This window comes from Pongo abelii, chromosome 5 (assembly GCF_028885655.2).
Source record: "Pongo abelii isolate AG06213 chromosome 5, NHGRI_mPonAbe1-v2.0_pri, whole genome shotgun sequence".
Lineage (NCBI taxonomy): Eukaryota > Metazoa > Chordata > Mammalia > Primates > Hominidae > Pongo > Pongo abelii.
The window spans coordinates 38,449,036-38,464,487 of record NC_071990.2 but is presented as its reverse complement, the minus strand read 5'-3'; the positions used below and the strand labels follow the sequence as shown (position 1 = coordinate 38,464,487).

Here is a 15,452-nt window from a genome sequence, read left to right as displayed (position 1 = left end):
AGGCAGGGAGGTGGAAGCGGACTGTAGTCGGGACAGAAGATGCCACATGTCCATGCTAGCAAGCTGCTCCTAACACTCAATCCCCAACCTGGGCAAGGGGCCCGCCTTGGCCATACATTGAAATCACCTGAGGAATTTAAAAAGAACTCACGCAGGGCCCACCCCTCCAGAGGTTTTGAGCGTTAATTGGTGTGGGCTGTGGTCTGGGAGTTCGAAAGTTTAGCTCCACGGGTGTTTCTGATGTGCAGCCAAGGTTAAGACCCACTGGTCCAGCTATAACCAGACTTCTGCTAACCACAGCCAAGGGAAGGCAGGCAGCAGGAAGTGAGGACTGTAGTTAGTTCTTATGTCCTCAGCTGTACCTGTCTTGAGGCCAAGAATAAAACAGTATAAGGATTTACTTTTCTTAATCCTGAAACATGATTTTTATGTCAGTTCTGGTGCTAAATCCCCAAAGAATTTTGAACCTGGTGAGATGACTGTACAAGAGTCCATTTTAACACCGAGCTCTATCTAAGGCTGGGGTAGACACTTGGCCACCTCCTTGGACCAGATGGGTGATGTGAGGGAGCAAAGCAGGCCAGGGCAGGCGCAGGGAGTAAGAGAGACCACCAAAAGCTCTCCTCATCTCCAGCTGTTATCGGGCAGAGAAGAGGACTCATGCATGCCAGATCTTCTGGTTTTCAAGAGAAGGGAGGCATCTCTGTTTTGCTGTGATATCTCCCAATGTTTAAGTGGCAGCTAACTCAACTTTTTAAAAAATACTCAGTAAACCAGCAAAGTATGTCTGTGAGGCTCCCATGTGCGACTTTTGATCTTAGTGAGCCTTGGGCTAGTCAGCGTGTGGCCAAAACAATCACTAATTCCCATAGCTCCTAACGCGGTTTTCTGCTGCCTCAGGTCTGCAGTCAGGTTAGACCAACTTGGCCCCATTTTTCCTAAGCCTGACACATAGAGGGTCTCAATAAATAGTTGTTGAATGGACAAACAGGGTTAATGGAGCGAACCCAGAATTCCCTGTAAGTCTGGGCAGCGAGACAGCCATAAAATCCAGTTAAGCATCCTGCAGAACAAAAGAACATACTCCTGGGGTGCCAGATTAGACAGAGGCCTGCACACTGAGTCTTCACTTTAGACTGGTATCAGAGATCTGGGGCCAAGGAAGCTCTTCAGAAGGGAATAAACAGGATCTGGGCTGATTTTGAGTCTCTGCCACATAGGACACCCTCTCTAGCTCTGCCTTTGGGGACCTAGCGGGGACAGACATGCAGGCCCAGCTTAAGGGCTGTTAAAACACAGTAATTTCCACCTCACCCAGTGTTCTGGAAAATGCTGTCTCTCTCATATCCGCAGTCCATAGATCATCTTTAGATATGATTAAAGAGATGAATGTGGTCCTTGGCCCATCACTACAATGCGCCAGACAATAAGAGCAGCACGCTTGGAGGGACGGCGGGCAGCTGTGGGGTCAGCACAAGAGGCTCACTCATAAAGAACTGTCAGAGGGATCTTCAGGCAAGTCTCGATGCTCACTCAAGGCCTTTAATACCCGTCACGTCTCAGTGCCACGCAACTTGGAGAGGGCACCGCCGTCACTGCCGTAAGCTCAGTTGACAGGGGACAGCTTTTATTATTTCTTCCCTTTTCGAGAATCTGTTCCAAAGGTTCATGCCTGCCTTCCAGCCCTGCTCCCAAAGGCTGTAAATACATATGCTTCCCATGTACCTTTTCCACTCCTTGTCAGCATAGGCTCTGCTCCCTTTCTTAGGCTCTGCTCCCTTTCTTAGGCTCTGCTTTTTTTAATTGTAATTAAAAAAAAAATTATCAAAGTTATACATGGACAGTTTTGAGAGTGAAGTAAAACCACAAGACTTTTAACAAAAAGCAACAGTCCTCTGCTTCATCCTTCCCTACCCCAAGCCCCGTTCTCGGAAAGCAACTTCTTTTCTTTTTGCTCTTTTAAAAAGTAATTTTGAAAAAAACTATATATTCCAAAAAATATATTTAATGTTATTTAAAAATCTAAAACTGTAGACTGAAATGTTTCCCTCCTACCTTTTCCTTCAGAGATAGTTTATGCATAAACAAGTGTATATATTCTCCCCATTTACTTTTTTTTTCCTCCAAGGTCTCAGTGTAATTTTATTTTATTTTTAATGTTTGTTCGTTTGTTTGTTTGTTTTTGAGACAGGGCTCACTCTGTCACCCAGGCTGCAATGCAGCAGTGCAGTCACGGCTCACTGCAGCCTTGATCCCCCAGGCTCAGGTGATCCTCCCACCTCAGCCTTCCAAGTAGCTGAGACTACAGGCATGTGCCACCATACCTACCTAATTTTTTACTTTTTGTAGAGACAGGATCTCACTATATGCCCCAGGCTGATCTCTTGAACTCCTGGGCTCCAGCAATCCTCCCACCTTGGTCTCCCAAAGTGCTGGGATTACAGGCATGAACTGCCGCACCCAGCTTCAGTGTAATTTTAGAACTCATATCAACTCTGGATTCAGCTAATACATGCCATTACATCATTGACCCCATTTTCTTTTAACACAGATTTTTCTGTACCTTGGAGATCTCTTGCGTTTCCTCCCTCTCCCCGTCCCCCATCCCCCATCCCCCAGCTCATAGTCCTTCATTGTAAGGATAGGGATCTACCATAATTTACTTAACCAGTCCCCAATGATGAGCATTTAGGTCGCTCTCTTGCTGTTCAAATGATGCTGCAGTGCAATCCCTATTCTTCTTCTTCCCTATGCTGCAAACACATCATAAGTTAAAGTAGTATAAGGGAATTGCTAGCTCTAGGGGTATGTACATTTAACATTTTGCTAGTTGAGGGTATGTCAACTTGTACTTCCTCTGGCAATATGTCAGACTGCCTGTGTCACCCTACCTTGTCCAATATAACACATGGTCAGACTTTTAGATTTTGAGGCAAACATATTCATCTCTTTTAGACTTTTTTTTTTTTTGGTCTGTATCTTCATATTCTAAACTATATATGCTTATTCTGCTATTTCCTAATTACATTACTGGAATTATCTATTGTGTTCCTACTTTGAAAGATAAGGATTTAGTTTCATTGCCCTCCCCCCTTGCAAGTACACACATGCACCTGTCTGCTTCATCCTCTTGTTTAGTTAAATCACAGTTTTTCTTTGTGTCAGATTTCTTGTTGGCATTAGGATGACTATGTAACTGTCATTCAGAGCCAAGCCATGTAGTGTACTACGATCACCTTTTTTTTAATCATTTGTTTTCCCTAGAGTTAAAAAGTGGCCAGGCACAGTGTCTCATGCCTGTAATCCCAGCACTTTGGGAGACTGAGGCAGGTAGATCACGAGGTCAGGAGTTCAAGACCAGCCTGGCCCAGATGGTGAAACCCCATCTCTACTAAAAATACAAAAATTAGCTGGGCATGGTGGCAGGCGCCTGTAATCCCAGCTACTTGGGAGGCTGAGGCAGAGAATTGCTTGAACCTGGGAGGCGGGTTCAAGCCTCCCAAGCTGGGAGGCGAGGTTGCAGTGAGCCAAAATTGTGCCACTGTACTCTAGCCTGGCAACAGAGCAAGACTCCGTCTCCAAAAAAAAAAAAAAAAAAAAAAAATTGCTTAGTTTTCTGTATACCTATCATTCATTAATTTTCTGTGTACTATCACTGATTCTTCCCCCACAACACAATTTGTGTTGTCAGAGCAACACAAATTCTCATAACCTGGTTACACATCTGGTCAATTAGTTACTTTTTCTCCCTTGAGATGTTCCCATGAGCTGCCTGCCTTCCCTCTGCAGTCTGGACTAGTTGTCCTGTGGGCCTGTTTTATGGCTCTCATCCTGGGATCTCCCATCCCATTATCTTAGGAATTCCTCTTGCCTTTATTTCATTTCACATTCTCTGTTTTGTGGATCTCATAACTTTCTTTTTTTTTTGAGACAGAATCCTGCTCTGTCACTCAGGCTGGAGTGCAGTGGCACAGTGTTGGCTCACTGCAACCTCTGCCTCTGCCTCTTAGGTTCAAGCAATTCTCATGCCTCAGCCTCCTGAGTAGCTTGGAGTACAGGTGCACACCACCATGCCTGGCTAATTTTTGTATTTTTAGTAGAGAAGGGGTTTTGCCATGTTGGCCAGGCTGGTCTCGAACTCCTGGCCTCAAGTGATATTATCCCATAACTTTCTTTATCTTAAGTTGGTCCTTTGTTTTGGTGGAACACATTTTCTGGTAGTTTCTTGTGAATGCGTTGGAGGTGAAGTTTTTATTTTATTATTTTTATTTTTCTTTGCATAAATACAAAGAGAGGATGAAGGTGAATTTTTTTTATGCCTGAATGAAAATTTCTTTATTCTGTTCTCATACTTCATTTACTTTGTCTGGGAATGGTCACTAATTTTTCCGTCAGCATTTGGAAGGAAGTGATCTATTATCTTCTCACCCCAATGTTGCTGTTGAAAAATTTATGTGAACCTGATTCCCAGGTCTTTGTGATGACCTGCTTTTTCCCCCCCCAGAACTTTTAAGATCTTCTAAAGTTTCTTAATAATATACTTTGGTGTGGATCTTTTCTCATTTCTTGTAATGGCTACTTAGTGGGATCTTTAACCTGGAAACTTATGTCCTTCATATGTGGGAAAATTTGTTGTGTGACTTTGGCACTTTCCTAGCTCATATTTTCTCTGGAACATCATATTTCTTACTGGAACATCTAATTAGATAGTGGAACTCCTCGTTTGATTCTTTTATTCTCTTATACTTTCTCTTCTATTTTTTATCTTTGTCATTTGATTTGACATTCTGGGAAATTTCCTCAACTTAACTTTCTAACCCATTTGTTGAATTATTTATGTCGCTCATAGTTTTAATTTACAAGAGCGCTTTCTTGTTCACTAAATGTTCTTTTTTCATATCATTTTATTTATTCCTATTTCAAAGATGTAATAATGCTTCCTTTTATCTTTCTGAGGATAATTTAGGATTTTTTTTTCCTGAAGCTTTATTCTGCTTACTGAACTGTATCCATGTCCTCTGAGTTATTATTTTTCTCTATTTGCTGTTGGTCGTCTTTCATGTTACAGTCTTTTTTTGAACATTTTAAACAGCTTTATTGAGATACAATTCATATACCACACAATTCACCCATTGAAAGTGTACAATTCTGTGGCTTTAGTATATTCACAGAGTTTGCATCCATCACCACAATCAATTTTTGAACATTTTCATTACTCCAGAAAGAAACCACGTACCCAACAGCCATCACCTCCCAATCTCCCCAGTTAATTCCCCAGCCCTAGGCAACCACTGATCTACTTTCTGTCTCTATATTCTATACATTTCATATAAATGGAATCATACAATACATGATCCTTTGTTATTGGCTTCTTTCACTTAGCAGGTTCATCAGTATTATATTAATAGCGTGTAGCAAAATCTTATTATTGCTGAACAGTATTCCAGTGTATGGATATACTACATTTTATCTATCCATTCATCAGTTGATGGACATTTGGGTTGTTTCCACTTTTTATTATGAATAATGCAGCTGTGAAGATTCATGAACAAGTTTTTGTGTGGACATGTATTTTCATTTTTCTTGGGTATGTATCTAGAAGTAGAATTTTTGGATCATATCACACCTCTCTATTTAACCACTTGAGGAACTGCCAGGTCGTTTTCCAAAGTGGCCACACCATTGAACATTCCCACGAGCAGTATATAGGGGTTCCAATTTCTTCACATTTTCATCAACACTTGTTGTTATCTTTTTTTAATTTTTTATTTTATTGATACATAGTGTTTTACATATTTACGGGCTACATGTGAATGTTTTTTTACATGCATAGAATGTGTAAGGGCCAAGTCAGGTTATTTGGAGTATTCATCATCTTGAGTATTTATCATTTCTGTGTGTTGGTAGCATTTCAAGTCCTTTTAGCTACTTTGAAATATACAATACATTGTTGCTAACTATAGTCACCCTAGTCTGCTATGGAACATTAGAACTTATTTCTTCTAACTAACTGTAAATTCCTACCCATTCACCCCGCTTTCTTCATTTCCCCCTCCCACCCTCACACCCTTCCCACCCTTTGGCATCTATCATTCTGTTCTCTATCTTCATATGATCAAGTTTTTTAGCTCCTACATATGAGAGAAAACATGGGATTTGTCTTTCTGGGCCTGAATGATATCACTTAACATAATGACCTTCAGTTTCATCTGTGTTGCTGCAAATGACATGATTTCATTCTTTTTTATGGCCAAGCAGTATTGCATTATGTAAATATACCACATTTTCTTTACCCTTCCGTCCATTGATGGACACTTAGGTTGATTCCATTTCTCTGCTATTGTGAATAGTGCCACATTAACATGTGAGTGCAGGCATCCCTTTGAAATACTGATTTCTTTTTTTTGGATAGTTAGCCAGAAGTGAAATTGCTGGATCATTTGGTAGATTGCATGTTTCCAGAAATTTATCCATTTCCTCTAGTTGTACTTTTAGATTTTTAAAAATTTATTTCTCACCTTGAAAAATAGTCGTTTATTGAGAAATCTCTATACTGTTTTCCATGGTTTCTGTACTAATTTACATTCCCACCAACAGTGTATAAGAGTTCCTTTTTCTCTTCATTCTTACCGACATCTATTATTTTTTGTCTTTTTAATAATAGCATTCTAAGTGGGGTAAGATGATATCTCATTGTGGTTTTGATTTACATTTTCCCAATGCTTAGCGATGTTGAGCATTTTTTCATATACCCTTTGGCTATTTGTATGTCTTCTTTTGATAAGTGTCTGTTCATGTCCTTTGCCCATTTTTTAATGAAATATTTTTTGTACATTCTGGATATTAGTCCCTTGTTAGATGAATAGTTTGCAGGTATTTTCTCCCATTCAACAGATTACCTTATCACTCCATTGATTATTTACTTTGCTGTGTGTGAATTTTTAAATTTAATACAGTCCCATTTGGCTAGACCAATATCCTGAACTGGTTTCCCTATGTTTTCTTCTATTATTTTTATAGTTTCAGGTCTTACATTTAAGTCCTTAATCAATCTTGAGTTGATTTTTGTGTATGATGAGAGATAGGGGTCCAGTTTGCATATGGATATCCAATTTTCCCAGCACCATTTATTGAAGAGGGTATCCTTTCCCTGGTGTAAGTTCTTGGTTCCTTTGTTGAGTATCAGTTGGCTGTAAATATGTGGATTTATTTCTGGGTGTTCTAGTATACTCTGTTGGGCTGTTTTTATACTCATACCATCTGTTTTGATTACTATAGCCTTGTACCGTATTTCGAAGTCTGGTAGTGACATCAAAGACTGTAGCTTTGTTCTTTTTTCTTAGGATTGCTTTAGCTATACTGGCTCTGTTTTGGTTCTACATGAATTTTAGGATTGTTTTTTTCTATTTCTGTAAAAAATGACATTTTTGGGCTGGGTGCAGTGGCTCACGTATGTAATCCCAGCACTTTGGGAGGCTGAGGCAGTTCATTAGGTCAAGAGATGGAGACTATCCTGGCCAACATGGTGAAACCCCATTTCTACTAAAAATACAAAAAAATTAGCTGGGTGTGGTGCCGCACACTCATAGTCCCAGCTACTCGGGAGGCTGAGGCAGGAGAATCGCTTGAACTTGTGGGGTGGAGGTTGCAGTGAGCCGAGATCGTGCCACTGCACTCCAGCCTGGCAACAGAGCGAGATTCCATCTCAAAAAAAAAAAAAAAAAAAACCGACATTTTTGGATTTTTGGTATTTTTGATGGGGATTGTATTCAATCTGTATATTGTTTTGGCCAGTACAGTCATTTTAATGATATTAATTATTCTAATCCATGAGCATAAGATGAGTTTCCATTTGTTTGTATTCTCTTCAGTTTCTTTCATCAGTATTTTGTGGTTTTCCTTGTAGAGATTTTCCACCTCCTTGGTTAAATTTATTCCTAGGAATTTTTTTTCCATGGCAGTTGTTGTAAATGGGATTGCCTTCTTGACTTCTTTCTTGGCTAGTTCATTATTGGTGTATAGAAATGCTACTGAATTTTGTATGATGGTTTTGTATCCTGCAACTTTACTGAATTTGCTTATCAACCCTTAAGAGTTTTTGGGTGGAATCCTTTGGTCTTTCTGAATATAAGATGTCATCTGCAAAGAGGGACAATTTGACATCCTCTTTTCCAATTTGGATACATTTTATTTCTTTCTCTTGCTGATTGCCCTGTCTATGACTTCTAGTACTATGTTGAATAGGAGTGGTGAGAGTGGGCATCCATGTCTTGTTCCAGTTCTTACAGAAAAGAATTTCAACTTTTCCCCATTCAGTATGATGTTAGCTATGGGTTTGTCATAGATGGCTTTTATTATTTTGAGGTATATTCCTTATATGGCTAGTTTGTTGAGACTTCTTATTATGAAGGGATGTTGAATTTTATTAAATGCTTTTTCTGTGTCTATTGAAATGATCATATGGTTTTTGTCCTTGATTTTGTTGATCTAATGTATCACGTTTATTGATTTGTGTCTGTTAAACTATCCTTGCATTCCTGGGTTAGATCCCACTTGATTATGGTGTATTATCTTTTTGATGTTCTGTTAAATTTGGTTTGCTAGTATTTTTTTGAGAAGTTTTGTGTCTGTTCATTGAAGATATTGGCCTATAGTTTTCTTTTGTTGTTTTGTTCTTTTCAGGTTTTGGTGTCAGGGTAATGCTGGTCTTGCAGAATGAGTTAAGGAGTATTCCCTCCTCTTCGGTTTTGGGATTTCTTTTTTTATTTTTACTTTATTTTTTTTAGAGACAGGGTCTTGCTCTGTTGCCCAGGCTGGCATGTCATGGCACAATCATAGCTCACTGCAATCTCAAACTCCCAGACTCAAGCAATTCTCCTGCCTCAGCCTCCCAAGTAGCTGGTATTACAGGCATGTGCCACCCAATTTTTTAGAATAGTTTGAAGAAGATTGGTATTAGTTCCTCTTTATATGTTTGGTAGAATTTGTCAGTGACTCCATCAGGTCCTGAGCTTTTCTTTGTTGGGAGACTTTTTATTATGGATTCCATTTCACTACTCATTATTGATCTGTTCAGGTTTTCTATTTCTTCCTGATTCAATCTTGATAGATTGCATGTTTCCAGGAGTTTATCCATTTCTTCTAGGTTTTCTAGTTTGTTAGCATATAGTTGTTCAGAATAGTCTCTGATGATCTTTTGTATTTCGGTGGCATCAGTTGTAATGTTTCCTTTTTCACTTCTAATTTTGTTAATTTGGGTCTTTTCTTGGTTAGTCTAGCTAGCAGTTTATCAATTTTGTTTATATTTTCTAAGAACCAATTTTCCATTTCATTGATCCTTTGTATTTCTATGTAGTCTCTATTTCATTTAATTCTGCTCTGATCTTTATTGTTTCTTTCCTTCTGCTAATTTAGGAGTTCGATTTGTTCTTCCGTTTCTAGTTTCTTGAGGTATATTGTTATATTGTTTATTTGAAACCTTTCTACTTTTGGATGTAGGGACTTAAATCTGTAAACTTCCCTCTGAGTACTGCTTTTGCAGTGTCCCACAGGTTTTGGTCTATTTTGTTTTCATTTTCATGTGTTTCCCTGGAGAGGGCAGTGCCACCTTCAGTGCAGTAGCCTAGGCCTGCGGATGGGAAATGCCCATGATGCTCATCCTCAGCCCCTGCTGTGGTAGCCAGCACCTTGCTTGCCCCTCAGCCCTGGGTGCATAGCCTGTGCACATCTAAGCCCTGAGGACAGCAGGCCATGCTTCTCCTGACCTCAGGTCCAGCTTCGCTGGGCTCCAGGACAGTGTGCAGTCTGTAGAGGCGGGCCCTAAAATAGAGCTTTGTTTGTGCCTCCACCCCAAGCCTCGAGGATGGTAGCCCATGGTCACCCCTGCCTACATTTTAGGGGCAGCAGCCCAGGCTTTTCTTTCCCCCATTCCCCTTTAAATGTTAGGCACTGTGAAAACTGGCTGGAAGCTTCTAGTATATGGATGGGTTTGTGGGCTTCACTGAGGGTTATCAGGCCGGGATTAGATGTTTCACTGGGATACCCCTGCCCAGCACGCTGGTGCTTTCTGTACCTTCTCACTGGGATGCTCTTTCAGATCTGCATGGCCGTGTCCTCCAGTTGTGTAGGTGTTAGCTCATTTGTCACCTTACCAAAGAGACCTTCCCTAAATATGTTAACTAAAGCAATGTGTTCCTCCAAGTCTGCTTAACACTGTTTTGTGTTTCTCCATAGCCCCTTTTTAACGCTGATAAATTTGGTTTTTTTCTGTCTCCTTCCCATTAGAACATAAGCTCTTGGAGGGCAGGAACTTTGTTGTATGCTATATCCTCAGGGTCTAAAAATGGGCTTATTCCATAGTAAGGACTTGATCGGTATTTATGGAAGAAAGGAGAGAGGGACAGAGAGACGGAAGGTCGTTCAGTATCTGTAGCCCTTTCCTCTTGGGCTGGTCCCGAAGGGACCCGAAAGGGACTCTCCAGTCTCCTGCCTGGGGTTTAAGACTGTATCACAGTGGCCTGAAAGCCAAGGGAGGGAAGGGAACTGGGGGCTCTCACCATCCGGGATGTGACTTCCATGTAACTCCTTTGCTCTCAGCTGCTACAGGATTCTACCCTCTGCTGTGCCTAGGTCCCTGGAGTTCAGATCTTCTCTGTTCATGGTCTCCAGAGGGAAATGTGTGTCTCCTGTCAAGGTGAAGGGATGGTTGTCCCCACTATGCAGGAAGGAGGGGAAGGGATTTGAGGAGTGCACCTGGTCCTTTTTCCTTCTTTGAACCAGTCTTCCTGGTTCAGCCCCCTGCACACCTCCACCTTCAAAGGTAGCTGGTGACTTGAGGATCTGAGCCTTTCTAGGGTTCTGTGGTGTGATTCCACTTGCTTTCTGTGTGCCTTCCTCTCTGAGGGGCCAATGCAGAGAGATGGTCACACCTCCTCATTCTTCCTCTTTGTTTTGTGGTCATGCATGTGTCTGCATGTATTAATTAATCAATATATAACACATATATTTGATGGGAAACATATATTTCTTTAGTGCCATTTTAGTGGAGAGAATGCATTCTGTGCCATGTGTTGAGTTTGCTGTGTTTACTTGCCAGTCTGGCCCTAGCCAAATACTTTCCTGTCTCTGTCTCCCCATTGTTCAACAGGTCTGCTGCAGAAAAGTCCTCATATGTGCTTTCTCTTTATAGCATGTGCGGTAGAGTCACATAATTTTCCACATTCAAGACTAGGCATCCTCACCCTTGCCACAGGATCCTGAGTCCCCAGAGAAGGCAGAACAAGGCTCAGGACAGAGAGCTGCTCTCTGCTGAGCACTACGGTCACCCTTTCTCTCGTCACTTATGGGCCTGTGCAGTGTCCTTACCCTCCCTTGCTGATGGCGACCGTACATTCCTCCACGCCGTGGCCCTCTTGTCCTCTGCTTCTTTCCGATGGTGACACAGCTGGCTGGAGCCAGCAGCGCCACCTGCCAGATCCACACTGCTACTGCAGGACCAACTCCACTTCCCCCCCACAATTTTTATATTTGTAGTTTAGCGAATTCCATCTCCAGCAAATTCCTGCCCACCTGAACACAGACATTGTTTTAATCCCTTTCTCCTCTTCTGTCTCTTTCTTTTTATTTATTTCAAGAACTGTTTAAAATACATAAGAGAATAAAAATAATATAACGTTTGCTCACATACTTATCCCCAGAATTGACCATATTTAATATTTTTTGCATATACTTCGTCTTTTTTATTTTAATCAAAGAAATGAAACATTCTAGTTAATGTTGAAATCTCCTTTGTTCCCGATCAGCAGTCCCAGTCCTCGCCCTCTCCTCAGCGAACATTCACTGTCAAGAATTTAGCATCTATCCTTCCAGAATATTTCACACTATTTTACAGACCTGTATGTTTTCCTGAGTCATGCATGCAGTTTAGTGTGTGTAATCCCATATTGTACATATTGTCCTCTAACTGGCTTTTGAGCAAGCCTTCTGTTTCAGATCTTTTTCCATACTGATCTTTTCATAGAGCACCTGCTGAGCCTCTTTTCTTTCCAGTTTGCCATATGTGTGAATGTAAAGATGTGAGAGTAATAGCCAACAGTTAATTTGCTTTCATCATGTGCCATGCTCTTTGTGTTTTCTCCTTGAGTCCTCACAGCCCCAAATGGTAAGTACTGTTATCACCCCTACTTCACACGGGAAACGGAGACTTTAGCGGATGGTCACTTACCTGAGGCCACCTTATGATCCACTCGTGTGTATGATCCATATGGTTCTGGCCACTGTGATTTCTGGCCCCGGAGTCATGACACAGACACATAAATGAGGTGTCAATAATATTCTGGGAGCCAGGAAAATAAAACCCAGGGGACAGTGACTAGTCAGTGCCTTGGCCTCTAAATTATTTGAAAGGTCTTCATCTTGCCCTTTGGTGGAAAGAAACTAAGCTCACAGTCATTAAATCTGGCTTCTATTGCTAACTCTATCCTGACAGCTCTAGGATGTCGCACAGATTACTTCTCTTTTCTTTGCCTCAGTTTCCTCGCCTCTGAAATGAGATTCAGATTGCCTGGCTGCCTACCCAAATGATTGTGTCAGGAACCAAATGAGATAGATCACGACTCTGAGATACTTTGTAAACCAGACAGTGGTCTGTGGATGGGAAAGTCTTTTAGGATGACAAACCTGGCCCGTTATTTTAACTTTCCTTATTAACAGACCGCCTACCATGTTCCAGCTACATCCCCATGATTTCATTTGCATTACAGAATTTAATCCTCATTCCTCAAGCAGCAGCTTTAGAAAGATTGTTTTAAATCCCTTGTTTTTCTGGCTTGCTTAATTACTACTCTGGCAACAATATCTCTTTTTTTCCTCTTTCACATATACATAGTATTTTAGCTTCATTATGGGTTAAATTGAGTTTTGTGGGTGGGTCTGGGCACCCTCTCAAAATTTATAGCTTTATTTCTATGGAAAAATTGTTTCCAAGCATCAATCAACCAACTACAAGGCAAGTTTTGGAACATCACCTGTTTATAAGTTGGGACCACTGTACTGTCAGCATTTATTCTCTAATGAGTTTGTGGAAGGAGAGCTAATCTCCCTGGTGAGATTACACACTTCTTAAGGAAGGGGCACTACATCTTGCACGTGTCCTCCGTAACACCCAGCAGGTGCCATGCGCAAGAATGTATTCAAAACATACTTATTTAATTCTTCCAAAGTCCAGCTGCTTGTCTGCCTCCAAGACATGGGTGCTGATGGGAGTCACCTTGGGTGTCCCAGGAACCTCTGTGGTAATCATTGAATCATACACTGTCAAACTTGACAGCTCACAGATGAGGCCCAGGAACAGTGTATCTTGTCCAGACTCACTGGTTGAATGTAATTATAGTGGTAATAACACTATCAACTAATTTTTGTAGTATTTAATATATGCCAATACTTTTCTAGATGTTTTACATTTGTTAATGTATTTAATCTTTACCAAAATAGTTTAGATAGTTATTCCTATTATTCCCATTTTACAGATGAAGAGACTGCAGCCTAGAGAGGCTAAGCAACTTGCTTAAGGTCCTAGAGCTGTTAAAAGCACAAAATAAAGATTCAAACACTGGCAGGCAGGGTACAGAGCCCATGCTCTCCACCCCTGTGCCACATTGCCCCTAGTACTGAAAGACCAGGAGTAAAGCCTACTGTCTTGACTGTCACCCATGATCCTCTCCACTGGAATACTTGGCATAATAATACAGTGCTGGCATTCTCACTGGCTCCATGCCATGTGATCTGTATTATTAAATCCTTAGACAATAGGCAAGATAGGTACTTTGTTTAATGCTTATGTGTATTATACATTCTACCAAGTTCAAACAGTACAGAAAAGCACCAAAGTAAACTAAATGGCTCTTGAAATTCTTCCATCCAAAGCTAAAATCTGGACCAACATTTTGGCAAACATTCTTATAGACATCTATGTTTTAATACATATGTGTATAGTTCTGCACATGTGTGCATGGGAAAGAATAAACAAAAAATAATTTAAAAAGTAAATAAGTTTAAAATTTTTATTAAATAAAAAATAATTAAAAATTTAAAAATAATACCTATGTGTATAGATACATATTTAAATTGGACATAATTGGGACCTCATTCTAGACGCGTTTCTGTGAGCAGGTGACCGGTGTTATTTTTGTCAGCATTCCGGAGAGGGTAACGGTTCATCCAGTCAGAGCCAGTATGGGGTTGGGACATCAATCCTGCGTGGGTTTTTTTGTTCTTATTAAGCTTTTTTGTTTTTATTAAGACCATATTTATTTTTTGACAATTCATTGCTCCTGTTCAAACACCTTCCTCTCAGGGCCCAGCCCTGGCTCTGAACTGGGCGGGCTGCCATGCCTCTAGCGGTCTGTTGTCTTTCCTGGAAGTTTTGCCTACTAGAGAAGAGATTCTGGGTACCTGGTGAGTTGGAATATTTATGCAGCTATCAATAAAGCCCAATAAACATGGCAGTCAAGCTTTTGCATTGACTAAACAATGCTGGTGGTTTTCTGGCCCTGTGAAATCTCAGCCAAGGCAGCTCCTTTGAGGTTTCACAGTGATTGCAAATGTGGCACAGTCATGGTGGTGACCACTCCGGTGCCACCTTGTCATTTCCCCTTCAAGCAGCATGGCAAGTTATTCTGAAAAAGTTCAGGGGAAATGGAATCTGATGGGGGGAGACAGATGCTCATTTCCTCGTCCTAACCAACTTCCCTTACTACTGATACTTTGGTTTAGAATTGCTATCCGGCCCTGCTGAAAATGAAATCATATATTCAACTCTCAGGCTGAAGTCCAGTGAGATTAGATATTAATGCAGTGTAATGGAGGATTGGTATTAAATTGAGACCTTCTGATCTTATTACTCCTCAAATGTTCCCTCCCGCTCAGACTGCTGCCCTGCCAGCCCTGCCAGCCCTGCCTCCCCTGCCTCCCCAAGCAGAAGCAAGGGCAGTGGGGCCAGAGCCCAGAGCCCAGAGCCCTAAGCCTGACGTAGGGAGAGGGGAGTGGAGGCAAAAGGAGCAGCAAGGGAGAGAGAGGAGGGAGACCCAGGTTCAGGCTGGCTCTGCTCAGGACGGCTCCCAGCGAGACCTCACTGCCTGGGCTCCTTGAACCTCCTCTACATCATGGAGGGAGGAATGCGTGGGACCACATGGCCGTGATTCTGGGCCTGCCTTCACTCTCAGAGCCACATGCATTTTGTTGAGGACTAAGAGCTTCTAACTGTCCAGAATCACTTGGATATTTGACAGGCATCGAGCTAGAAGGCTGAGAAGAACAAACTCTTTGCTCAGTTTCTTCCACTCCCACCGCCTCCCCATGCCAGTCCTTTTTGTGAAACTGACTTGAACCTAATAGCTGTCACCAGCTACTGTCACTCATCCTATTTCTTTTTCTTTTTCTGGAGGCGTGGGCTG

General features: G+C 41.4%; 1 protein-coding gene and 1 non-coding gene across 10 annotated transcripts in view; one reads left to right on the top strand and one right to left on the bottom strand.

The window, feature by feature from the left end:
- The window catches only part of BTBD9 (BTB domain containing 9), a 470,612-nt gene that overhangs the window by 429,606 nt on the left and 25,554 nt on the right, over window positions 1-15,452 (top strand). The gene's annotated exons all lie outside the window — the stretch shown is intronic.
- Window positions 2,461-2,532, bottom strand: LOC112134047 (small nucleolar RNA SNORD45). Its single transcript, XR_002915631.1, has one exon. It is a non-coding gene; the product is annotated as a small nucleolar RNA SNORD45 (small nucleolar RNA).